The sequence below is a fragment of the Diadema setosum genome, chromosome 3 (assembly GCF_964275005.1).
Source record: "Diadema setosum chromosome 3, eeDiaSeto1, whole genome shotgun sequence".
Taxonomy (NCBI): Eukaryota; Metazoa; Echinodermata; class Echinoidea; order Diadematoida; family Diadematidae; genus Diadema; species Diadema setosum.
Window position 1 is genome coordinate 19,390,942 of NC_092687.1, and position 27,673 is coordinate 19,418,614.

The 27,673-nt window shown below is 36.4% G+C and overlaps 1 long non-coding RNA gene across 1 annotated transcript; it reads right to left on the reverse strand.

Moving 5' to 3' along the window:
• On the reverse strand, positions 1-27,186 carry LOC140226496 (uncharacterized). The gene is made up of 3 exons (XR_011900967.1): positions 27,149-27,186; positions 25,342-25,454; positions 1-61 (listed from the first exon to the last, which is right to left on the reverse strand). It is a non-coding gene; the product is annotated as an uncharacterized lncRNA (long non-coding RNA).
• Between the last annotated feature and the right edge of the window lie 487 nt (positions 27,187-27,673).

Here is a 27,673-nt window from a genome sequence, read left to right on the forward strand (position 1 = left end):
CCTTCCGTTCACCGTTAGTGAGATCCATCGCACATTAGGTGCTCAAAACATCTCGAATTTTCTGTAAAAGAATAACATAGATTATGAAGTTAAAGGACAAGGACATATACAGTGTACATATGGATTTAGTGAATGCAGCAATATTAGTAGAACACATCAGTAAAGGTTTGGGGGAAAATCGGACAATCCGTTCAAAAGTTATTAATATTTAAGATATCTGTACAGTCACTGCTGGATGAGAAGACTTCTACAGTGTATGATGTCACAAGCGTAGAACGATATATAGGAAAATAGTATATAGCAATGCTGAACTTAATTTCATAACTTTTGAACAAATTGCCTGATTTTCCTCAAAGCTCTCACTGATGTGTTCTACCAATATTGCTGCATTCACTCAATCCATATATCAGGGCTCCACACTAACTTTTTTATTTGGTGGCCCGATGGGGACACCAAAATCATCAATTTCAAATTTTTAATGGCCCGAGGGAAAAATTTAGTGGCCCGAAAAAAAAAATATCAATACAAAACATTAACTCACTGCATGCGTTTATGCATTTCCGGCGCCAAAAGTTACGAACTTATTGACATACAACTGTACCTTAAAAAAAATTCTGGTGGCCCGACGTGGGCCACCAAATTTGTTCTTTTTTGAAATTTGGTGGCCCCGGGCCACCGGGCCACCGTTAGTGTTGAGCCCTGCGATATAATGAAGTTAGACTTGTCCTTTAATGATCATCAGGCATCCCTGATATTTCATTCCAAAAGTATTCAAGAATACCTGTCTAATATAATATTACTCTGTTTCTGAACTCTTATTATAAATCTTCCCAATCATTTTCTCACTATTTCACATATTCAAGTAAAAAAAAAAAAAAAAACCAAACAGACAAATCAAAACAATCAAAATGAATGACACTTTGACGGATTCTAACCTGAGAATTAAGAGGCAGTAAATCTCTTTTTTTGGATCGATATTGAGTTGAAAGTAAAAACGAACGTCACTGACAAATTGACAAATCGGGAGCTAGGGTCCTTATTTACTACATTTTCTCGCTGTGCTGTTTTTGTTTTTTGGTTTTGGTTTTGGTTTTGGTTTAGCTTACAGGGTTTTTTTATGCCTTTATTATTTACTCTTTCTATCCTTGACGTTATTAAGAAACAAATATTCTGATCAATCCGATACGTGCTCGTGCACACATTAAGAAACCGGGTACAATGTATCTCATACATGGACATTCATAACACCATGATAAGGTGGCGCTGCTCTGTGGCGACACGTTTTAAGTGGCCAACGTCCAATGAGATACTCATGGGTAGCAAGGATTTCTTCTACCTTGACAATTTCACCTCAATAATAACAGAGCATGCAAAACCAAATTTAAGCGACATCAATCAAATATATTTTTACATAGGCCTATATTATGAATGTCTTTGGGACTCTTCTAAAGTAATTCCGTGTCTTCCTTTCATGGACATCATTTAGATAACATTGCTAAGACTTTCGTAGCGCATACATTATTATAGTCAAATGTATGTTATACAGGGAACGATAGAAGTTTTGGCTTGACCATCATATCCAAACAGTCATGACAGTAATGTACATAGAAATATATCAATGATAATTTTGGATGTGAATTTTTGCTTTGTTTGACGAGAATTATAGCCTAGGGGAGAATTTGCCTTTCATTTTTCTGATATTTCGATATGCATACGTCAGAACAATGATAAAAGTTGATAATTCATAATTTACATCACATTGATCGAAATGTAATGTCTATGCATTTGCTTTATTGAGATATGTATTTAACGCAATACTTAATTACAAAAACTCAGAAATCAAATCATATTCGAATGACAGGTCCTAATTGTACATCTATTTCCTACTCTGATTTTGTCTTCTTTTTTCGTCGTCTGTCACTTTATTTTCTCCATCTTTTTCCAACTCATATTTGTTTCTTCCATTACTGCCTTCTCCTAACTTCTCTTCCTGTTTCTCCCTTTCTCTCTTTAAACACTCTTCACTCTTTATTGTTTTTTTCTTACTTAATTTCTATTTCTCAGTTTTTCTCAAATTCTCCTTGATTTTTTACCCTTTTTACAGTCAGTAGACCGAATTCAGTAACATCAATAATGATGTGTATGAGGATGAAAAACTGTGTTGGAATTAATTTCTCAAATAATCAATAATCGTATTTATAAGTAGTGGAATGAAAATGACAACTGTATGAATTGAAATATTACCGCGCACCTGCTGGGCTCTTTCACTTGCACCATCACGTACCTCTGTCACCTCATTCTCTGTACATATTATAGTGTCTATACAATTTCTGTTGTCGCAATGTGATGCCACACCGAAGGACTCTTTTTTTATTTCTTTTCTTTTGTTTTCGATAAGTAGAGTATATACCTGATGCATTTTTCCCATTTTTTTTCAGCTCTTTCAAGACAGTCGTATTTTCAAGCTATATGCTTATTTAAGGACAGTCTTCTGCATTGACACCCTAATACATGTGCAGTAATTCAGTCAGATAATTTGATTCACTTTCTCCCGAATGGTTCTCAATTGACGTGTTCTCTTATTCTTTTCTTTTATCTGTACACGTATATCTCAGTTATGTTGGATGTTCACACTGTGTGTTTTATTGTCTTGGAAACAAAGAGAATGACAGTATTCCATTGATAATATATATATATATATATATATATATATATATATATACATACATATATTCAATTCCCAATAAATTCATTTGAATTGAAATGAATTTAATTTAATTTAATTTAATTCAATCTAATACAATTGAAATACAAAATTTTATTGATTTCTTCCATATTATTTCATTGTGCCTTCATGTCATGTGCCTTCATGTTTTTTTTTTCAATTTTTCCTTCGTTGTTTCAATTGTCCCATCATAAACATTAATGATTTAAAGACACCTTGGAGTCTATGAAATCTGATTCTTCAGTGATTAATTTTACTGTAGATTCCCATGAAATCAAATTAACCAGTTTCCCACATCTAATTCTTTGAGCTATGCTCATCACCTATCAGTCAATCTCTAATGCCACAGTACCATTCTTACTGATAGGTATGTATAGCAAAAACGGTGTGACAATTTTAAGGCCTAGATTATGGCATATCTCTTCCAGTAGTTTGCTTACAGAGGACATTTAGTCGAAAATTTCTAGATTTTTCAGTGATGTGCGCACTTTATCCCTTGAATACTGCAAATGTAAAAAGGATCCAGAATAAAAACTACATTATTTCCTGACATGCGAAAAATATGTTCTCTCGATATTCTCAGTGATGAATAGCATCGACAACATCCCCCCCCCCCCCCCAATTTGGCGCGGCTTGTCTATTTCTTCTCCCAAACAATCATGTCCATCAGGATATCTTGAATTGATTTGCATACATCTTGAGGGAAAAAATACATGTAATGAATCTTATCCTGTGATTTAACATGTTATATTATGACAAACCCCTTCCCCTGGGAGGACTGGGGGACTGCCGTTGAAACGTGTTGTCCACATGGCAAGCCTTTCTTACACTTAAAGTTAATTTCTGATATCACGAATTCTATTTTGTGATATCAAAAAATCAGATTCTGGATATCAAGAATTCAATTTGTGATATCAAGAATTAAATTTGTGATATCACAAATTCCCGTGAGTGTAGCTCATAAAGTTAATTTGCGATATCAAGAAATCGAATTTGTGATATCACAAAATCCATTCTTGATATCAAAAATTCAATTAGTGATATCAGAAATTCGAATTCGTGATATCAAAAATTCAATTTGCGATATCACTGAATGAATTTGTGATATCAGAGATTTGAATTCTTGATACAAAAAATAGGTTTCACGTGAAAAACCAATGGTAATTCGTGATATCACAAAATGAATTTGTGATATCACTAATTTGAATTTATGATATCAAAAATTCTTATTTGTGATTTCAAAAATGCGAAAATCTGATGTCAAAAATTCCTATTTTGTGATATCACAAATTGAATTATTGATATCACTAATTCGAATATGTGATATCAGTCATTCACAGGGAATTCGAGAGTTTTGCACTGAAATTCAACTGTGAATTCGAGCGTAAGTTGAGCGCAGAAATACACAAGGAATTCGAGCGTTAGTTCAGTGCAGAAAATCGCTGTGAATTCGAGCATTAGTTAATCGCCGAAATACAAAGTGAATTCGAGCGTTAGTTTTGCACTGAAATTCAACTGTGAATTCGAGTGTTGGTTTTGCGCTGAAATTCAACTGTGAATTCGAGCGTTAGTTGAGCGCTGAAATACACAGAGAATTCGAGCGTCAGGTCAGTGCAGAAAATAGCTGTGAATTTGAGCATTAGTTTAGCACAGAAATACAAAAGGAAATTCGAGCGTTAGTTTTGCGCTGAAATTCAACTGTGAATTCGAGCGTTGATTTAGCGCAGAAATACTCAGGGAATTGGAACATTAGTTTTGAGCTGATATGATGGAATGTATAGTACTGCTAACTTTTAAAGAAGAATGTTCAAAACACAAATACGTATATTACATCAGGGGCGGCGCAGCTCATGAAACCCGGAAGTGGGCCCCCACAATTTTGAAAACAGTGCGCCGGCCCTGTACATAAAGAGACTTACTCATCCATTATTCCCTAAATGATCATCAAGGTATGATATGCGATGATACAAATCAATGTTTTGCAACACTATCACAAATTCAATGATACTATGCTCACTTAAGGCCTATATTTCATTCATTGTTCTGGTCCTCAAATTGTTGTCTATTGTAGGTTTTTCCATTCATTTTCAAACTTTTTTTCATTTAATTTCACAAATTTTTACTTCAATTTCGTCACGGGATAGCGGGAATAGGCAAATCTTACTTTCAAATTCGTCTTTCCTCGTTCATTTTCAAATAAAGTCCATTCAATTTTGTCATTTGGCATACATTTTCGTCATTTACAGTTCAAATTCGTCAGTCTCACTCGCAGCACTCAAAACAGCAGGATCGTTTTGGTCTTTTGTCAATCATTTTCGTTACATTTTCATTCCTATTCGTCTCATATCTCTATCCGATGTGATTTCCTAGTCATCCGTGTATTTTTTTTTCTGTAACCGTTCACATCTTACATTCGGGAGTTAACATACACACAAGTGCCCCCCCCCCCCACACACACATACACACACACACACATACACACACACAGAAACACACATACAGACACACACAAAAGCAATCCGAGTACACACTGATACAAACAGACGTATACCGTCTCGCATACGACAACATCTGGCTAATTTGAATGAAAAATTCATGAAATTGTGTGAACAAAAACGAATTTGATCGTCACATTCTGCGACCCCTCAGCGGGAGGGATAAATTTGAATGACAATTGACGATTTTGAATGCTATGTCTTCGAAAATGTTTGGCGAAAAACGAATTACAGTGACAACAGACGAAATTGAAGTTTGGATTTGCGTTCCACGTGATTCTCGGGACGAAAGTGAGTAATAAATCTTTGAAATTGAATGACAAAAGTGCGAAAATGGATGGGGAAAACCTATACTACGTTAATGTTAATGATGCTACATTTTGTATGTGGTAGTCCCCTTACAGTAAGACTCTTAACCAAATCGATAATAATGTGTGGACTGGCTGTATGTACAGTACGTGTATGTGTTTTATGAAAGCATACCACGCGTTTGTAATGCGGAGGACCGATAGAGGACAATCATCCCTCTGGTCTGTGTTTTATCAGCAGCTGACTCATGCACAGTGCGGAGACAACAAATAGAAGAGGGAGTCGTAAACCTGCCACTGATGTCGGCTGGTGGTCAGATAACGCAACGTGTTTCTCCTATCGACATGTTGCCACTCCTGCTATCACTCCAGAACAAAAAATGGATGTATGGATGTGTATAAAGAAGAAAGCAGTGGTAATGTTAAGATAACATCTGAAATTCATCAAAATTTCTGCTCTTATAACTAACGCTCGAATTATCAGTGTATTTCTTCGCTCACCTAACGCTCGAATTCACAATTGAATTTCAGCGCAAAACTAAAGTTCGAATTCCCTGAGTATTTCTGCGCTAAACTATAAACGCTTTAATTCACAGTTGATTTTCAGCGCAAAACTAACGTTCAAATTCCCTTTGTATTTCTGCGCTAAACTTATGCTCGAATTCACAGCGATTTTCTGCACTGAACTGACGCTCGAACTCCCTGTGTATTTCAGCGCTCAACTAATGCTCGAATTCACAGTTGAATTTCAGCGCAAAACTAACGCTCGAATTCACTTTGAATTTCTGTGTGTGTGGGGGGGGGGAGTACAAATTATGAATTTTAACATAATTTAAAAAGTATTAACTCAGAATTCAAATCATGTTCGAATGACACGTTTTGTACTTTTTAGTCAGCTTTCTTTTTACTCTTTGAGCTGTCTCTGTCATTTCTTTGTATTCTAATTCAATTCAATTCAATTCAAAGTTTATTTCATTTTTTTCGACAAAACATATATATTACACTTCTTTTGACAACAGAGAATAAGGTAAACAGAACATAATGCAATGAAAAGACTGTACAATAATTGAGGACCATATAGTAATTATACATTGTAGTAAAAAAGAAACAGAAGTGGTCGAAATGAAGTGTAACCTTGCTTAAAGTGCGAGAAATGGAGAGACCCATGTAAGACAGAGCTTGTAGAATGTGGGCCCCTCTGGAAAAAAAAAAAAAAAAAAAAAAACATCGATGGGAAGATTAATTAGAGCATTATGAATACAAACGTAAAGAAGGAAGAAGAGGAAGAAATCACAAAGCCCACTGAGAATTAGATTTACAGATAAATACACTTACTTTCATAGACGCGAACAAACATGAAACAAGACTAGACAAAGCAACTGCTGAAGAAAAGGCTGCACGGGACAAAACGGAATGGACAAGACTAACAAACGCGAACAATCATGAAACAAGACTAGTCAACAAAACAACTACTGAAGAAAAGGCTGTACGGGACGAAACGGAATGGACAAGACTAACAGACAGAAGACAAAATAGCAAACAAAAACGCACAACGGAGACAGCGATCTTCGGCAGAAGCATGCCAAGGGAAACAGATGATAGTTGTGGAGAGAAAAAAAAAGTGATATTGTATTGCGCGAAAAGAGAAAAACAAGGAAATAGAGCGACGTATGAACAGGAGTAACAGATTAAAAGAGTAAAAGATTACAATTTATTCTTCAAAAAGGAGAAAAAGTGGGTAAGTCGGTATGTGAGAAAAAAGACTAAATGGCTTGTTCAGTGCTGCAGAGTCATATTATTGCAATAGAAAAGACTTCAGTCTCCTGTTGAAAGCTATATGGATTGGGCGTTTTTTATATCATGATTCAAAGAATTCCAATAATTTGGGTTTATACAATGTATAGATAAGTATTTATAATACCTATATTACGCGATATTATGTTACAAACATTATCAACATGTGATTTCCAGGAAAGTTTATCATCTACAATGACCCCCAAGAATTTAATATTTGATATTCTTTTTAGATGGAATCATTTAAAGCTATATTTGTGTTTAAACTGTCAACAGTATTACTATTTCGGGCATCGGGGGGGGGGGGGGTTAGCATTGAGTGATAACTTATTAGTTCTGACCCAGTTTGTCAATTTCTTCTACTTTCCTTTTGATTTTTCCTTTTCTTCACTCCTTGTCTCCTAATTCTTCTCACCTAATCTCTCCCCCTCCCCCTCTCTCTCTCTCACCTCTCAAAATCCATTTTCACTTTGCCTCTATTTTCCAATATTTCTTTTCTTTTACTTGGTCTATCAAATACCCATCTTACTATCAATTGAATATTTGTAATATCATATAAATAATGATGTGTATCCGGTATGAAATCAGCTTTGAGTTTGCTTTTTTTAGATGTAAGGTAAATGACTGTTTTATCAGTAAACTTCTATTTACTGTTTTTTTTTTTGTGTGTGTAGCATATTCTGACTTTGTACTTTTTATTTTAAATAAGATACATTAAATTTTCACAATTGGGTTGAAAAATAAAGTAAAAATTAATTAATATCCAATACAATACCATTGTAGTCTAAACCTTATAACAGCTGGAAGGGTGATGGTTCCCGGCTGCTGGTGCTGAGGAAATAACTAGAAAGGGTTTTCTTTTCAATTGCTTTTACATGGACAACAAATCGTAAAGATAATATTATAATAAATAATTGGCATACAATATAATTAACGTGTATTCGTTAATTGGATTTAAAAACAAAACAAAAAAAAAACTAACATTCATGAAAGACACGCAGTGAATTTAATGAAATTGATAATGAAATTAATACACTCGCAATGAGCAGGTACGCTTAGAGATTGTCACATATATATACTAACAATGGTATTTTTCTCTTCCGGTTTTTCTTTTCTCTTACTTCATCTGTCCTTTATGCCTTTCCTATTTTAGCTTTCGTAGTTATGTCACTACTACTGCCCGTAGAGGTCCACGCAGAATGCCAGTAGGAGACCTTTAGCGGCAGTATACTTTCTAGGCAATTCCCGCGCAGGTATACTTCGCAGTCCCGTATGCAGCCAAGATAATGACATTCTGTGAGATTTCAGCCATTCCATTAGAGGAATTCCTTCACTGAGTTGTCAGCCCCCACGCAACTGGTACAAAGGTCACACAGTATACTCGCAAGTATAACGCGTCCAGAAAGTAAGACACATGCGCTGACTCGCACAAATCCTTTTCCGCCCTCAGGAATGTCCGGTATGCTAGAAAATCCCTACACGTAACAAGCCCGAGTAGCTTGCCCGGAAAGGTGTGACAGGGCCTAAACACGGTTGCGGGTAAAAAAAAAAAAAAATATGCGTGCGCACCTCCGGGCGACTACTTTTGAGATACATGCTAGGCAGTGTTGCCAGATGGTGATTTCGGGAACCAAAAAGGGTGAAATTTGGTGATTTTTGAAGTTGTTTGGTGACAAAATTTTAGCCTGGTAACCAAATCAAAATTTGGTGATTTTTGGTAACTTTTTGGTGATTTTTAGACCAATGAAAAATAATCACACTAATTGAAACGAAAATGCCTTTTGCCCAAAGTTTCCCCTTATTTCCTGTAGAAACATAAGATGTGCCCCTTTTTTGTCACTCGACACACACAAACACTCATCACATATCCATACACATCGTACACATTTTGCATTTAGTATGTCACCTCCCTGGTGTGACTATAAAGGCGAGCCGAAAATTGCACCGAGACTCGCTCAGAGTGTTTGATTAAGATTTATTGACATAATCTTGTCTTGAAATTGAAGCCTTACCTACGCTTTTTCAAATTTGGTGATTTTAATGGCTTTTGGTGATTTTTTACAAGCCTTTTGGTGATTTTGCTCTGTTGGGACCTGGCAACGCTGATTGCTAGGTACTGTCATGTGCGGATCATCTACGGGGACCTCCGGGTAGTCAAAATTGTTCTTTGCAAGTCGCACGCAAGGCTGGTGTGACACAGCTTTGACGCTCGAATTCACAGTTGAATTTCAGCGCAAAACTAACGCTCGAATTCACTTTGTATTTCTGCGCTCAACTAACGCTCGAATTCACAGCGATTTTCAGCGCTTAACTAACGCTTGAATTCCATGTGTATTTCTGCGATTAAATATAATGCTCGAATTCACAGTGATTTTCTGCATCGAACTAATAACGCTCGAATTCCCTGGGTATTCTGCGCTCAACTAACGCTCGAATTCACAGCAATTTTCTGCACCTAACTAAGGCCTTCGAATTCCCTGTGTATTTCTGCGCTAAACTAACGCTCGAATTCACAGTTGAATTTCAGCGCAAAAACTAACGCTCTCAATTCCCTGTGTATTTCTGCGCTCAACGAACGCTCGAATTAACAGTGGCTTTCTGCACTGAACTAACGCTCGAGTTCCCTATGTATTTCTGCTCTCAACTAATGCCCGAATTCACAGTTGCTTTTCACCACAAAACTAAAGCTCGAATTCCTCTAACATTTCGGCGCTCAACTAACGCTCGAATTCACTGTTGAATTTCAGCGCAGAACTATAAAAAAAATGCTCAAATTCTCTGTGTATCTCTGCGCTCAACTAACGCTCGAATTTACCGTGGTTTTCTGCGCAAAACTAATGCTCGAAATCAAATGATTTTCTTGCGCAAGATAAGTGCTGAAATTCCATGTATATTAATGATATCACAAAATGGAATTAGTGGTATCACTAAATCTATTTCGTGATATCAATTAGAATGTGAATTCGTGATATCTCGAATTGACTTTGTGATATCATGAATTGAATTTGTGATATCAATAATTCGATTTCGTGATATAAAATTGGTTGTACGTGATAAACCAATGGGTATTTGTGATATCACAAATTGAATTTGTGATATCAGAAATTCGGGGGTTTTTTTGTTTTGTTTTTTTTTTATATCACGAAATGGAATGCATGATATCAGAAAATCTTTTTAAAAAGCAAAATGGCTTGCCATACGTCCATATCTGCATGAAGAGAAACTCGTGAAATGTGGTATGATAAAGTATGGGTGTGAAATAATCATGAAAACCAGAAAGTGAGCCTTCCAGATTCGCGTGATCCTATGCTGAATGTTCCGAATACACTATATTATCGATATTGAAACCTGAACGTTTGTGCACAGCATAATAGTGATAAGCCTAGGTCTTATTTACCCAGGGTAGCCTCTTCAGTGTTAGAACTGCTCTACCATGGGCCCTGTCATTATATACGCCAGCGTTGCCTGGTACCCATTTATACATCTGTGTCGAGACTATGCCACAGCACCAGCAGTGCTACGATTGTCATGATACCTCTGTCACGTTGTCTCTGACATTGATTAGGCCAAAAGCTGACATTTATGCCTCTGACAATTTTACCCTTGACATATTTTCTACTTCTGACATTATACCTCTTACCTTTTTTACTCCTGACATATTTTACCGCTGAATCTTTTTACCTCAGACAGTTAACCTCAGACATTTTTGCCCCTGATATTCTTCGTTTGATATTTAACTCTTTTTACATAATTGCAATGATAGCGAATGTTATCATGTTCGAATTGCATGCTTTGTATTTTGTTTTTCACTGTTGGCCCTATTTCTGCATTCAGTTTCAGATAGTGTAATAACTTATGGTTTGTAGCACGTCCGAGTAACATTTTTTAAACATTTTGTAAGGTGGGGGGGGGGGGCGAGTACAAATTATGAATTCTAACGATGTAAAAATTAAGAACTCAGAATTCATATCATGTTCGAATGACACGTTTTGTACTTTTTAGTCAGCTTTTAGCTGTCTCTATGACATTTCTTTGTATTCTAATTCAATTCAATTCAATTCAATTCAATTCAAAGTTTATTTCATTTTTTTTCGACAAAACATATATATTATACACTTCTTTTGACAACAGAGAATAAGGTAAACAGAACATTATGCAATGAAAAGACTATACAATAATTGAGGACCATAGTAATTATACATTGTAGTAAAAAAGAAACAGAAGTGGTCGAAATGAAGTGTAACCTTGCTTAAAGTGCGAGAAATGGAGAGACCCATGTAAGACAGAGCTTGTAGAATGTGGGCCCCTCTGGAAAAAAAAAAAATCGATGGGAAGATTAATTAGAGCATTATAAATACAAAAGTAAAGAAGGAAGAAAGGAAGAATCTCGAAGCCCACTGAGAATTAGATTTACAGATAACAATACACTTACTTTCATAGACGCGAACAAACATGAAACAAGACTAGACAAAGCAACTGCTGAAGAAAGGCTGCAAGCGACAAACGGGATGGACAAGACTAACAAACGCGAACAATCATGAAACAAGACTAGTCAACAAAACAACTACTGAAGAAAAGGCTGTTTGCTTTTATTAGATGTAAGGTAAATGATTGTTTTATCAGTAAACTTCTATTACTGTTTTTTTTTGTGTAGCATATTCTGACTTTGCACTTTTTTATTTTAGATAAGATACGTTAAATTTTCACAATTGGGTTGAAAATAAGTAAAACTTAATTAATATCCAATACAATACCATTGTAGTCTAAACCTTATAACAGCTGGAAGGGTGATGGTTCCCGGCTGCTGCTGCTGAGGAAGTCTTTTCAATTGCTTTTACACGGACAACGAATCGTAAAGATAATATTATAATAAATAATTGGCGTACAATATGATTAACTTGTATTCGTTAATTGGATTTAATAAAAAAAAAAAAACTAACATTCGAGAAAGGCACGCAGTGACGTCGTAGAAATTAATACACTCGTAATGAGCAGGTACGCTTAGAGATTGTCACAAATATATACTAACAATGATACTTTTCTCTTCCTTTCTCTTTCTTTTCTCTTACTTCGTCTGTCCTTTATGCCTTTCCTATTTTAGCTTTCATAGTTTTGTCACTACTGCTTTGTGTGCATTACAAAGTATTACAAATCTCCATTACAAAGTAAATTTACATTCACATTTTTTTTTTTCTGGAACCCGCGGCTACAAGCTTTCCTTTTGCGGATTCTTCATATTTCACATGTTGTAGAGAATAGTCTATTATGTACATTATGCTAACACACTTTCTAGTCATGACCCACTTTCTATTATATTTTGTATCGTGTTTGTTTGTTTGTTTGTTTTTATTTAGTGTATGTTTAGGTGTCAAGGGAAGTGTGAAAATAACAGTGCTAGAACTGTTCATTGTGTCTCGGATGTAAGACCAGTGCAGTTTCACTTTCATGAATTCAATTTTACTAGAAAAGCCTGCAGTTATTATAATGATATCAATTAAGGAGAGTCAAATTCGACTCACTGTGTTTGTGGCTATCGTTGCTTGCAGATGCAAAAGTGTAGCAGCCGCATGAATACAGACTGTCCCAAAATATACCATGACATTACACGTACAATGGTACTATATGAAATATGAGCGACAGAAATAAGTGTAAGGTAAAAAAAAAAAAAAAAAAAAAAACTTACTCCGGAGAATCCGTGCCAAAAGACTACAGTAGGAAAGTTCAGGTCGATAAACTAGACGTGAACACGCAGATCTTTACCACCTCTCCAACAGTCCCAGAAGTTCAATGGATTATACCAAGCAGTATGTAACAGCTCTTTTATTGTTCGACGGTTTATATAATTACTTATATGGTACCCATGTAGAGAGTGTCATTAACATATCAAATCATAACCTTTGCCAAACAATCGTTCTCACTCCGTGCATACGTAGGTTGGAAATTAGTGGTTGGAAAAAAAAAAAAGAAGTTATGTTCAGCGGGCGATAGGGGATCGTTAACGAATAATCGGGACTTATCGCTACTGATGTCTGAAAGAATTAGGGAAAACCCCTAAAGTTTTGATGTAGTGTTTAATGATTAATCTTTGACGAAATGTTGTCAAATGTTGCCCTGGGAAGCTATAGATACGTCATGTATAACATGAACACTGTTATCAAGGCTTATTGTCAGTTGTTTGGTTTATTTGTTTTGTTTCGACATAGCTTGCGTTATAAAGTCCAGTTAGATTAGTTTAATATTCAGACTTACAATAAGATTTACCTGTTAATCATTCATAGAGAAAAATACAAACGCCTGCATGAAGTTAGGATGAAAATGTGTAGTAATCTTTAAATAATGTTGATTAAAATGAAATTAAAACGAATTGAATCAAACAATTCAATTCAATTAAATTCAAAATGATTTTATTTCCAGAGCCATAACCAAAAGCTAAAAAACGATTGCCTGCAATTTCTTGCGTCTGAACTAAATGATACAATTTCTAGTCCTTGCAGATGTTTTTAATTGATTATTTGTCTTCGTCCATCCGCTACGCAAGGTGACATTCCTCAAAATGAGGTTAAAATATGTTTTTACACGTAATACTCTTTAAAGGTTACTGGCACACAAACTGTCCATCTGAACCATGGTGGAAAAAAAATAACGTGCCACAATATGCTAAACTGTAATCCAGATGATGTATTATGTGAAAAAATAGGCAAACCTCCTCGTTATGCAGTCAAGCTTCTCTTTCCTTCTCTTCTTTCTTCTAAGATCGTAGTCACTCTTCTCTACCTTTTAATGTATTGTATATTATTATGTAGGACTGCAAGCAACTCAAGCTACGCTTCAAAGCTACGCTTCACTGCAGCCCTTCTGTATTACTTCTTTGGTACCGCGTATAATATCAAATTTTTGTTAACATTGCAAACGATATATGTATCTCTGGATATTATGATACATATCATGTTTTCAATAATGTGTGTACATGTACAATTACAATGCAGAAACCCATCAACAGATCAGGGCCCCTTTATAATGATATCAATCATAATCATTATCATCGCATTAAAATACAAGAAAAAAAATCAAAAATAAATTTCACACAATTCTATATCTTTGAATATATGAACTAAATAGCAACATATCAACATACTCAACCAATAACATTTATGTTTAAGTTTACAACTTTAAGAAAAAAAGATAATATACCATACAAATACTTGGGCCTGGTCGATTCCGTCACACAAACATGTTGCACTTTATATACACACTGTTTCTAGTTCAAGTTCAAATATATTTCCGTTTTTTAGACAGTAACATGATATGGATCCCACTTTCTTCAGTGACAAAATTGATGCATGTTTAATCGTAAAGAGTAAACTACAATAATTGAGACCGTGAGCACAGTAACGATACAAAGTAATGGGTGCTGAGGAAAGTGAATAATATCAATATATCAATATCAATATGCACTGTGTGGAAAATTATCATCACATTATCAAGATTCCCCTTATAGGTCCAATTTATTTAAGTCGAAATACTGCCTAAGTCGCCTGAAAATTATCACCGCATCATGGACGTAGATAATACAGCATTACATTAATATTACATTTTTGCATTATAATGCCTTTTCCAAAGGGAAGAGAGAGAGCTTTAGAAATATTGATTTGATTTGATTTGATTTGATTTCATGTGATTGATTTGAAAAGATTATCTTACAATATATCCAGTGGCGTAACGTGTGGTCAAGAAATTGGGGGGCACCGCGTGTGTGTGCGTGCGCTGTCGTCTGCAAACTTAATGGGGATATCAATACATAACGGAATGTGATACATTCCACAGCGCAGTCATTGAGCAACATTGCCACGAAAAGGACTCTTCCTTTTACTGTACGTATAGTCAGGGGCGGATCCAGGAATTTCTAGAGGGGGCGCAAAGCGAGGGAGCATAGCGACCGAGTCCGAGCTAGCGGAGCGAGCGAGGGAGGGGGGGGGGGGGGGGGGGAGGGTGTGCCCCCTCCTCCTTACACGGTAGGGAGATTTTTTTTTTAGTATCTATTTTGGTCATCGTGCGATTTCATGCATACTTTTGGTACATTTTTAAATAATTATGTAACTGAGTAATTCCGGAAAATGGAATGGAAATATTGTTTTACTTGAGGAATGTGAAATATGAATGCAGTAGAATTATATAAACATAGTTTCTGCGCTCATTAAATAAATGACTGACTGATTGATTGATTGATTGATTGATTGATGATAATCAAAATGTACCTATGCATAATCCCAATATTGTATTAATTATAGATTATTAATTTTGATCATGCTCTTTCAGTATATGAAATTAGATTATACGCGCGAGGGAGCGTAGCGAGCGCTTTAGAATGCATTTAACAACGGCGTAAATCCGTACTGAGGAGTGGGGGGGATGGTCACCATCACCACGATTACAAGCCCATACCGGCGCAGCCTTGGGGGGGGGGGGGAAGCTTGGTGCCCCCCCCCCCCCCACACGCACACTTCACAGGGATCGGATGTCCCACTCTTTTGCATGAAATATAAAGTGAGAGGAAAGTGGCAGCAAAAATATGAAGACTTTTTGTTCTTGTTGTTGCTTTTTTTTTTTTGCTTGTCAGATGACTTGCGGCGGAAAATCAGACCTTAAAAGTATGAAGACATTTTTTGTTTTTGAAATATCTGTGAGAGAGTGGAGCGACCGGGTTAACGGGGGGAGGGTGTGTATGGGGGGGGGGGGGTTGTCCCTCTCCCACACGAGGAAGATTTTGCATTTTCAGACCTGAAATTCAGCGATCTGGTGCACACTTTTGGTGAAATTTTTGTTTGTTTTTTCTTTTAAAAACCAATAGAAAATGAAATATTCACAATATATTATTGAATGACTAAATCGTGGTATTTCAGCTCTTGCTCCGCCTGTGCGACATCACTGCGAAGGCCTACTAAATAGTGGGGCCTATCACCGGCGTAGACAGGATTGGGGGAGCGGTTATGAGATCGTGAGGGAGCGAAGCAAGCGAGGGGGGGGGGTATGGTAGGGGGGTTTTTCCCTCCCACGGTGAAATCTTTTTACATTAAAAATTTTGACATTTTACAGTCCAAAAACTGCCGTTTGTAGCTATATTCTTCGCTTTGGAAATTAAGGGGGGAGGCACACCGTGCGCAACTGTCGGCAATTACTGGCAGTAACATCAGGAGAATGGCATAACGATTAAATGCGAGCGAGCGAAGCGAGTGAGCTTGAAAATTGTGATATTTTACAGTCCCAAAAACTGTCCTTTGTGGCTGTATTTTTTCGCTTTGGAAATTAAGGGGGGCGCACCGGGCGAAAATTGCCGGCAGTTACTGGCAGCAACATCAGGAGAATGGCATAATGATTAAATGCGAGCGAGCGAAGCGAGTGAGCTTGAAAATTTTGACATTTTACAGTCCCCCAAACTGTCGTTTGTGGCTGTATTTTTTCGCTTTGGAAATTAAGGAGGCGCACCGGGCGAAAACTACTGGCAATTACTAGCAGCAACATCAGGAGACTGGCATAATGATTAAATGCGAGCGAGCGAAGCGAGCGAGCTTCAAAATTTTGACATTTTACAGTCCCAAAACTGCCGCTTGTAGCTATATTTTCGCTTTGGAAATTAAGGGGGGCGCATCGGGCGAAAACTGCTGGCAATTACTAGCTGCAACATCAGGAGAATGGCATAATTATCAAATGCGAGCGAGCGAAGCGAGCGAGCTTCAAAATTTTGACATTTTACAGTCCAAAACTGCCGTTTGTAGCTATATTTTTCGCTTTGGAAATTAAGGGGCCGGGCGCACCGGGCGCAACTGCTGCCATTCACTGGCAGCAGCATCAGGAGAATGGCATAGCGATTAGAATAAATGCGAGCGAGCGGAGCGAGCGAGCTTTAAAATTTTGACATTTTACACTCCAAACACTGCCGTTTGTAGCTATATTTTTCGCTTTTGTTTGTCCCACTTTTATGGGGGAACCATCCCCCCCCCCCCCCATCGACGCCTCTGCATATGAGGGTGCTTTTGTTAAGTGAAAGATCTGCTGCACACTCTTTGATAAATTAGGGAAATATACGTCAATCTCAAAAGTGTACAAAGTCTATCGAAAGGGATCCTGTATAGCGGAGCTTTTGCATGTTTATGATTGCAATACAACGATCTGGTGCGTAGTTCTGGCGATATTTGGACAATTTTCCATTAAGAAAGTTCGAGATTCAGTTTGTCCTCATCTCGGGAATTGCTTGGGGGATAAATGATTTGTCTGCCTAAACACTTCCGTAGGGGCGGGGCAAATGCCCCTTTGCCCCCCCCCCCCCCCCCCCCCCGAGATAGATTCGACGCCCCTGATCTTCCCTGGGTGTGCTCATAGATGTAACCTGACTGAGTCACCAGTCACTGTCGTTTCTCAGGAATGATTCAGGAAATGGAGGGGGTTCAATTATGGCAATATAGTTTTTGTTATTGTTTGTTTGTTTGATTGTTTGTTTTTGTACATAAAATCTTGCAGATGGTCCCCAGTTACTCGCGTCATAGCATGTTTACATAGGCCTATACTATTTGACGTTGTCAACGTCTGAGCCATACCTTACAGTGTATGTCGATGTTACTTTCTTCGCGAGCGAGCGAAGCGAGCGAGCGCTTGAGAAAATTATGTATACATTTTCCTACAAGATAGAATACTGTTCAGCTCTGTTACCTGTCTGAAGGCCGGCGTACAAACGTTATGCAATATGCCAAAATTAATACAATCACATTTCTGCTTCCTCCATTTTTTTTTTCAAAATTCAGGGGGGGATGATTGTACAGGCCATCCCCCCCTCCTCCATTTCAGGGGGGGATATATCCCCCCCATCCCCCCCGGGATTTACGCCCATGGCATTTAATTATCTTTCTAATAACCCAGGACGTTTAGCTCCAATCTCTTATTGCAGGCTATAACTGCTGGCATTGCTGATAATTTATTGCAAATACCTCATAACAATACCCTTGAAAGTCATTCCATATATCCAGAATCATCATTTACTACACTTTAATATTTGTGTGTGCAAGCAAGCGAAAGCGAGCCAGCGCCTGAAGAAACATGTTCTTTTCATGTGTCTTGAATACACATGTAAACATTTGTACCCAATATCTTCCGAAAAATTTAAGATCTTTCTTGTCGGCGCAATGTTTGTTACATGTTAACAGTTTTCCTTACATTGATTATGGAATGACGGTGTGAAACGACAAATTACTGGCAGCAACATCATGAGAATTGCATAACAATTAAATGCAAGCGAGCGCAGCGAGTGAGCTTGAAATTTTTGACATTTTACAGTTCAAAAATTGCCGCTTGTAGCTATATATTTTTTTCGCTTTGGAAATTAAAGGGGGAGGGCGCCCGGTGCGCCCCCTCCCCCTGGATCTGCCACTGGTAGTCAAGGGTGTCGGTTCATGGTCATGATTGGGGGAGGATACCAGCGAGGGGGCGTCGAAGTGACCAAGCGGGGAAGGTTGTTCAAAATCTGCACTTTAGAGCATCCACCAATTGTTTGTGTTTGTTTGTGTGTGTGTGATTAAATGTTGTGATATCACCCTCCCACACCAGTGACTTATTCAAAAAAAAAAAAAAAATCTGTGTTTAAAAAATAATACTTCCTTTTTAAAAGTGAAGCCACCCTCAAAATGACGGTTTTCTGCGTGATTAAACGTCTAAAGTTACGGCAAACATAACAAATATAAACTTCTATTTATACATTATAAATTGAGAACTCATCAAACGAAGGCAGATATTCCTTTTTTTTCTTTTGTACAGTGCCGAAGAAGTTTTATTATACCATGAACAAACAAAAAAGATATTTCTACACAGGTTTCAAAACATATCTTGGGCTCATAAAAACTAAATTAAAAGGGAAAGTATTAGGCTTTTATCTTAATAAATTACCAGTTCAACTGAACAAAGAAATGATTGGTAAATCGGGGGGCCTTTCATCAACGAGTTCGTCGGAGGTTTTCACCGAAAAAAAAATTTGCTATCAGCCAATCAGACGCAAGGATTTCAGTAGCTTTTAACAGTTGTCAGTGTAAATCACTGACAAAAAGTTTCATGAAACGGGCCCTGGTGTCCGCATTATTTTCTCCTTTTCAAGAGCACACCATTTCGAAGTTCACATCCTAAATGTAATGTGCTGCTCAAGTCCCAAATGGAAATTTCAGCGCGAAGACTTTCCGCCTTTCTGCTATTCTGCGTGTTGTGTTTGCGATTGAATTATACAAACATCACAGGGGCGCAGAAACAGTGGAAATGGTCATTAGTCAAGAGTGAATTTTGGAATTGCATGCAGTAAGACATTAGCTGATTTGATGATTATCAAAATGTTTGTCTGTTATAGTTGTAATTCCTATTTGTCGTGCTATCAGCATGGGTCTACTACACACATTTGGACTATGAACGGAGGTCTTTCTTAACTTTGATCCCATTATCACTGTCGTCACCGAAATACGTGCGTTTTGATGAGTTATACATTCAGATGTTTGTCAATGACGAGTGTGTAATCTTCATCTCACTGAAACAAGAACCGTAATTCTCATTCTGGACTTATTTGGCTGAGGTGCCTATTCAGACCCAACTGCCTTTGGAAAAAGAAAACATCAACGATGGGGATCAACAAATCTCAGAACATGACAAATTTTAAGTGTATGACGTAGACGCTTGTGAACACGGATGAAACGTTGTGTATAATGGCATTACACATACTACCATCTCATGTCAATGTCCATGTTAGGCTACTCTCCAAAAAAAAAAAAAAAAAAAAAAGATGAGAAAATAGAAGACAATACATTACATATCGCATTCATCATACCAAAATATCAATTCTCGCTTGTATAACATGAGTAAAGTACGTGCATTACGCAAACGAAATTATTTGATCGTTGATTCCACTACGGTATATGTAATTTAAATTCAACAATACATCCTTGTAGAACTCCGGATTGGACACGTTCAGTCTTTAAATGACAAGATGGGGGGGGGGGGGGGGGGGCGCAAAGAAATCTCCCACTCCCTAGACTATACAGTTTCACAATGACCCGGACTATAGGGTTCAGACACACAAATGGAAAGCTTCAAGATAAATGATATATTTCACAAGTGGCTTGCTTCCCATTATACTAGTACCCTAACGTTTTAGTATGAAATCTTGCAAATACCTGCCAGACAAACATTTCACGCAAGACTTTGCTCTATACTCAATACGATCGGGATGATGCGCACTACACTAACGAAATGAAAGCAACAAAATTTTAATACTAACGATATCAAACTTAACTGATGACAAAATCCTAAAACTGCCAGAGTCTTTTCCTCATTATTCCAAGGATTATAATCAAGTTATCAAAGGGATATAAGCATTAGGCCTAATTGGATTATTCAAGAGGTTAGTCCATGGGAAATAAGCAGCCAGTCCGGTATATAATTAGCTCATGCGCACGTTGGTACAAAAATGACCTTTCTTTTTTCCCAGTTGTCTAGGCACTTCACTCGTTTTCAAACGGCATAATGCATAAGCTTGTCCGATGTAATAATATATGGAATTCATGTTCAAACACTGACCTTGCCTTTAGAGCAGGTGATCAGAACACTCCATCAGTTGACAATTTAGCAGCAGGCATCCATTTCATTGTTTTGTATTGAATGCAATAACAGCCTATTTTTCTTGCTGTCAGGTGGATGTGCTGGCAAGCACCATTTAGATAAGGATCTTATGGACAATCATCGCTTCACAAATGCTTATCTCAGTAAATTTACAAACCGAAATGTCTGTTTGTACAAATGACCTTTTTCTGCTCGTGCGCAAAGTGGAATCACGTCTATTACGGACAAGGACATACCAAATCTGGACGTGAAAAATAAGTTTATTCGCCTTTTGTCAACAGCGGACCAAGACAAACATTCAAGACTGAAACACAACTGCTGGACAGACTGATATAGGCCTAAATGGGTACTAACCGTGGGGATTAATCTGAAGAATTATGCTTTCGTGTCCTCATGATAATCATCTTGTCATTGGTGTAATGTACAGCGATTTTTGAACAAGTAAAAACAAAACACAAAAGCAGTTGTGTCAGAATAAAGCATAGTCTAGCATATTATGCAATAGAATTGCATAATAACATCAGATGTTGATAGTCAGGGGTAGTTAAATAAGAAAATATCATACTTGGTGACTGTGGTAGAAACGGTTTAGCGTTTTGCACTTTCATTCGTGGTTCTTGGGTTGCCACAGTAATAGTTTGTGTGAAATATTAAGATGGTCCGGATTGTATGCCCTATTTACTTATTAAAAAAAAAAAAATGCGTCCATGCAAGTGATGTTTGTGTTTGTATTCTCATTTTTGTCTTGTTTTTACTTTTGTTTCTAGCTTGAGAAAAACCATTTTGAAAGGCGTGCTTTTCAAAGTCTTGTTAAATTAGTCCCGAGGACTTCACCACGAAACAAACCTGAAACAAATAGTAAATACATAATTATAATAATATGGCACATTTAGATGTTTGTATTAGGCCTATATTATACTTTCAACGACTCTATCTAAGATATTTATGTATATACATACATACATAATATGTATATATATATATATATATATATATATATATATATATATATATACATATATATATATATTATATGTGTGTGTGTGTGTGTGTGTGTGTGTCTGTGTGTGATTGAGTGCCTTAAAGCCTGCTTGTTGGTACAAGCGGTGAAGCATAATGCTCTTCAATTCCGAAATGTGTCGCATGGCTAAGATAAACGCTTTGTATCGAGCAGGACTATAAATCAAAAGGGCTGAGGGTGAAGTTTCTACTGGTAGTTTGAAGTTGGATGCAACTGTGGTTAAAACTCAATGTTTCATTTTGTGTGCTATAAAAAAAAAAGCTTGAGAAATCTGTACATGATTGCTGATGGGGTAATGTCTCACTGTGGAGATAAGACATGATCTCAGAATATGATAAACTTCATTGATATTGTATTTGTATTGTTAACAACTACACTCTGCGTCTACTGATAAGCTGAAACGGTATGCTACTTTTTAGAACCTGACTTGCGTGAACATGTTCATTCACGCTTTCGCTATTATTTTATGATGTTGAAGTGGTAAATGATAAACTGTTCATTCATATAAACACATACGAAGACACACACAATGACTGCCGTAAATTTCAAGGAAACATTAAATCCCACAGCTGAACAGCTACAATCTTATACACTGGATACTACCGTTTGTACTCATTCTCCAATTTATTTTAAAAAGGCTTATCAAAATATAGCAAAAGTGAACCAAAACCTGTAAAACCTTTCACTTTACTGTTACACTCAACCCCGCACAAGTCGAAAAAGTGGCTTTGCCAAAAAGAGATTCTAAGAAAACGGTGTAAGACTAGCAATTACAAAAGATTGAAATATATACAACCGAGTGTTACAACCAGATGTAGAAATTTTATTCAAGGGTATATATAAGAAAATGATAGTAAAATGTGCACACTTACAATTTTCTTTTTCTTTTTTTTTTGACAGACCAGATATATATATATGAAGAGTTTGTTCGCAAAAACCGATAAGTCCATTTTTGAAGATTTTGAAGTACGGTCTCTGTCATAAAGTACAAAATAATACCTTTTAAATGATAATTGGTCACTACATATACAGGTACATTTTTTAAGTTATGGTCAAAGGAAGCAAAAATTTTCTTATTAATTTCTTTCTCTTTTTTTTACCTTTAATCGCAAATATCTCATTTGGCAAATATGGACTTATCGGTTTTTGCAAACAAACTCTTCATATATATATTTTTACGGAAAATGAACAAAGTTCAATAAGAGATGTTTTGTAATTGATTTGAAAATTAGTTTTTAGAAAATTGTTGCACTGCGTAAAATACCATTATTATACTACGATTATCTTCTCATGGGGTGCATATTGTGCTGGGGTGCCCCAGCATGATAAGAAACACAAATATTGTTTTATGAATCTGATAATGTTGAATCTTAACAGTAATGCCACATTTTAACTACGTCAAGATTCTATTTTAACTACGTCAAGATTCTATACAGTGGTTGAAAAATATTTCACTACAATCTCATTGATATTTTAATCTCAACTAAATGATGAAATAAAATTGTTCTTCAAATAATCACATAAAATACAATCCAAATGAATGGAGTGTTGTTAGTGTTAGAATAGGTAGATCTTAGTTAGAACCCTATCCTTACTTGAAGAACTACACATTGGCGACTATTTCTGAAACATGTTGAAAATATAAAATGCTTGTTGCAAATACGTTCAGTGGAGTTTGAAATGGGATAGACATGGCATAAATTATTAAAAAAAAAATAGAATTGAAATTGAAGTATGGAGATTATTATGAAAATACACATTTAGAACGGTTAGAAGGTTAGACAAAATGAGTATGTATTGATTTTGCTAAGTCTTGATGAGATATCTCATCATGTTGATATTGGTTACCGAAAAGGAATGAAAACTACTCTTTTTTATATTTCTTTAAGACATGTACCAGATTTTAAAAGACAACTAAATATGTAAACGTGGATAAAAAAAAAAGTGCAATACATTAATGCAAATATTTTTGACCCACTCGATTCCCAGGATTTTCTTTTCATTTTTAGTTCAATCAAAAAAAAAAATTATATATATATATATATATATATATATATATATATATATATATAAAGAAATGGAAAAGTAATGTGTAGAAATTACAAATGTTTCAGCCTTGGTTCCAAGTTACACTTTCAGTCCATTCTTTATATTAGCCATTGTACTCATGGTTTCTATTTACCTGATTTGATATTTATATCGTCACTTTAATTGCAGAGCATAATAAAATCATTAATAATGACTATATATCTGTCCTACAATGTATTACATGGCAACATGATAATTTCAGCCCTTTGGGTGCTGATCATGTATTGTCAGTTTTATATGACAAGAAAAAAAAACAATACCTGACTTACTTTTAAAAATTCAATCGAAGATTTTACCATCGCTTGACGATGAAATCCTGTCTGCCTCGTTGTGAATGAATTCATACATTTTCCTTCACTTCTCCAAATGGATGTTCTTTGTGGTTGCAAAGTAAGGGCTGTGTTAAAAAAAAAAAACACAGCGATATACAGTGAGACATGTAACATATAAGAAAAGTGTGGTTTCCTTTCAATTGTTAAAGAAAGTGTGTGTCTATATACACTTACGCACATTGTAATACACCAGTCTAGGTACTCACTACTGGATCCCCTTTAGATTACCCCTCGATCCAACTGAGGGTGCGTTTATGCTCAACTCTCTAGGGCCAGAATCAGCGTTTGAAACCTAGTCAAAGCAAATCACGGTTGCGCCTAATCAGGTTGATATAATAAACAACGTTACAAAACACTGATACGAATTTGTGCGTTTATGATTTAGCGCTTAGCGCTAATCGCAATACAGGGGAAGCATAAACGCAAACATGGTATAGTGGCGTCATCTCAACGCCTTTCAGGTTCACGTGCAGTAGATATGCATGCTGAAGAGTTTGTTATGTAATATACAGTCTAGGTATTTACAGCAGGCCATTTCAATAGTGTGTAGACATGTCTGTGGTATCGACTCTTTCATGAGCAATAAAAAAAAAAAAGAGAAAAGATGAGCGTGAACATCACCCCAATGATGTTTGGAATCAGCGTTTGGAATCAGCGATTCAAAATGCAAATTGGGCATAAACGCACCCTACGGAGCAGATGTACCGGAAATCGTCAGCACAAGAACTGTGCAGCGTTTCACGCCATGTCGAGGCAGTGTGCCCTCATATGTGTCAGAGCTTAGCGAGCTCTGTCGGCATATTTATTACATTGCCCCTCACTTGCTGCCTCCACCTTTTCGTTTTTCTTTCTTTCTGCCTTGTTCTGTTTTTACCACTGTGAGTTTGGCGGCTGAGAGATCCTCCTCTGCGTCCTCCACAACCTCCTTTATAGATACCTTTCAAAATGATGAAGGTTAAAATGACGCCAAGCTTGATGTAACTCCCTTGTGTCCCTTGTGTCCCTCGGGATGTTTGAGAGAAACAATCAGGTATGTTCATGAAGGGATCACTGTATGGGGAGATTGAAGAGGCATTTGCAATCAATGTCTTCCAACACACACACACACACACACACACACACACACACACACACACACACACACATACACACACACAACAACAACAACAACAACAGCAACAACAACAACAACAGCAACAACAACAACAACAACAACAACAACAACAACAACATAATGTAGTCCACTGCTTTGCTAGTACAATGCAATAAGTTTAAGGGTCATTTTCTTTCGGAGTTTATGCACACGCTGGTTACCGTGCTTATGCTACTTACACAGGAGAGGAATTCGAGCTTCAAAGTTTTTCAAAACAATATTTTGTAAGATTGATTTTAAAGCTTTACAACTGCTGATTAAAAAAAAAAATACAGCTACTGATTTTTTTTTTTTAAGTTCACATTGCAGGTAAGCAGGCTGGATACCACCGAGACTGGTGAAGCTGAACACAGTAAACCTATGTTTCTTGTAAATGCCATTAATTCTTCGCCGTGGCGAAAACAAAACTAGACGGAGGGTTGGAAATCAAAAGGCGTACAAACACAACAAATCAAAACTGCGTTGCTTCGTTTCCTCACCTGAAACTGTGTTTCTTGTTTTGGTGTTTGTTTTGTTTGTTTGTTTTTTGTTTGCTTGTTTGTTTGTTTGGGTTTTTTTTTTTTGCAAAGTTTTTGATGACCAATTCTGTGCCAAATTGGATATTTTCGTGAAAAGATTCTTGATTCATTTGACGGATCTGCATGATAAAAGTGATATTGAGAATAGTCTATCTTACGAATTCACGGCTATCTTTGATATTGCTACCAATCAAATCATAATATGATTTGAATGGTAGCAATATCAAAGATTCGTTATGCCATGAGCATGATTGTTCATTCTGTCCCTGGGCTAAAAAAAAAAATAAATAAATAAAAATTAAAAACATTTTTTTTTGAGGTGAATTCACTTGGAATGGGAAATTATATATATATATATATATATATATATATATATATATATATATATATATATATATGATATGATATCTATATACATAATATATACATATATATCCATATATATACATATATGTCATGTCAATACAGTTATCGCAATCAATATTTCATTCCGTCTTTAACATACACGTTTATTTCGATGTGGGTCACAAACGCAGTGGATTCTTAATTGCTGTCTGAGAGAGAGAGATGGAGAGAGAGAGAGCGATAAAAGTAGTAGGAGGTTCTGAAGTTCAATGATTATATAAAAGTATTGATAAGAGAAAAAAAATGTAATACTGCAGTAAACAAGTATAGGAAGTATTTTTTTTCAGTCAAATTTAGTTCGAAGCTATAACATGCCTCGTCTTGCCATGTTCGCAGTAGACTTTTCCGCCTCACACACATTGTATATAGGAAAAATCAAAGAATGGCCTGTAGATGGGTGAGGTAAGAGTTGAGGTACAAAAGATTCATGAAAAAAAAAATATAGGAGAGACGATCGACTCTAAAAAAGAAAGGAAGAACACATCCTAGTTTACGGGTGCTTTGAGACATATACATATAGATAATAATTAAAGTTTGCTGATTAAAGATGGCTGAGGGTAGCAAAGAGGTAAAAAGAAGCGAATTGTTGCTTGTGAGGACGATCAGGGAAAAAACGATCCAGCTTTAAAAAAAAAAAAAAAAAAGAGTTTATACTGGAAACAACTCACCTTTCCAGGTTGTCTCTCTCGTACTATATATCAGCCGACAGTGGCGAGTCTGAATAGATCCTGGTTAGAGAAAAGGATAAACTATACATGTATCCACCGTCTGAAAGATTTTAAAGAATAATGATAATAAAAAAACGTCCTTCTTCCACTGACTGTCGCCCTGTCTTATGGCTGATTTTGTAAGAAATGTTCGTGTTTGTCAGATTTGTCAGTTGGGATATTTTTGCCGTCAGTGACAAACGTAAGCCAACTTTATTTACTCTATCGTGGTCTTGCTTTCCACCAGTTTTATCTGTTGAACTTCCCTTCTTTGTTCTTGATATTGATTAAACTGAATTGGAATGAATTTACTTTGCATATTTCACAACTAGTGACAACAACAAAAAATTTGTATCGGTACCGCACAAAAGAATATTACAGTTATACAACACATACGGACATACGTCCTTTAATGTATAGCGTGTAATTGATTAAAACCGAGACCAAGAACGTAGCAAAAAGTTATATGATGGGACATACAATACC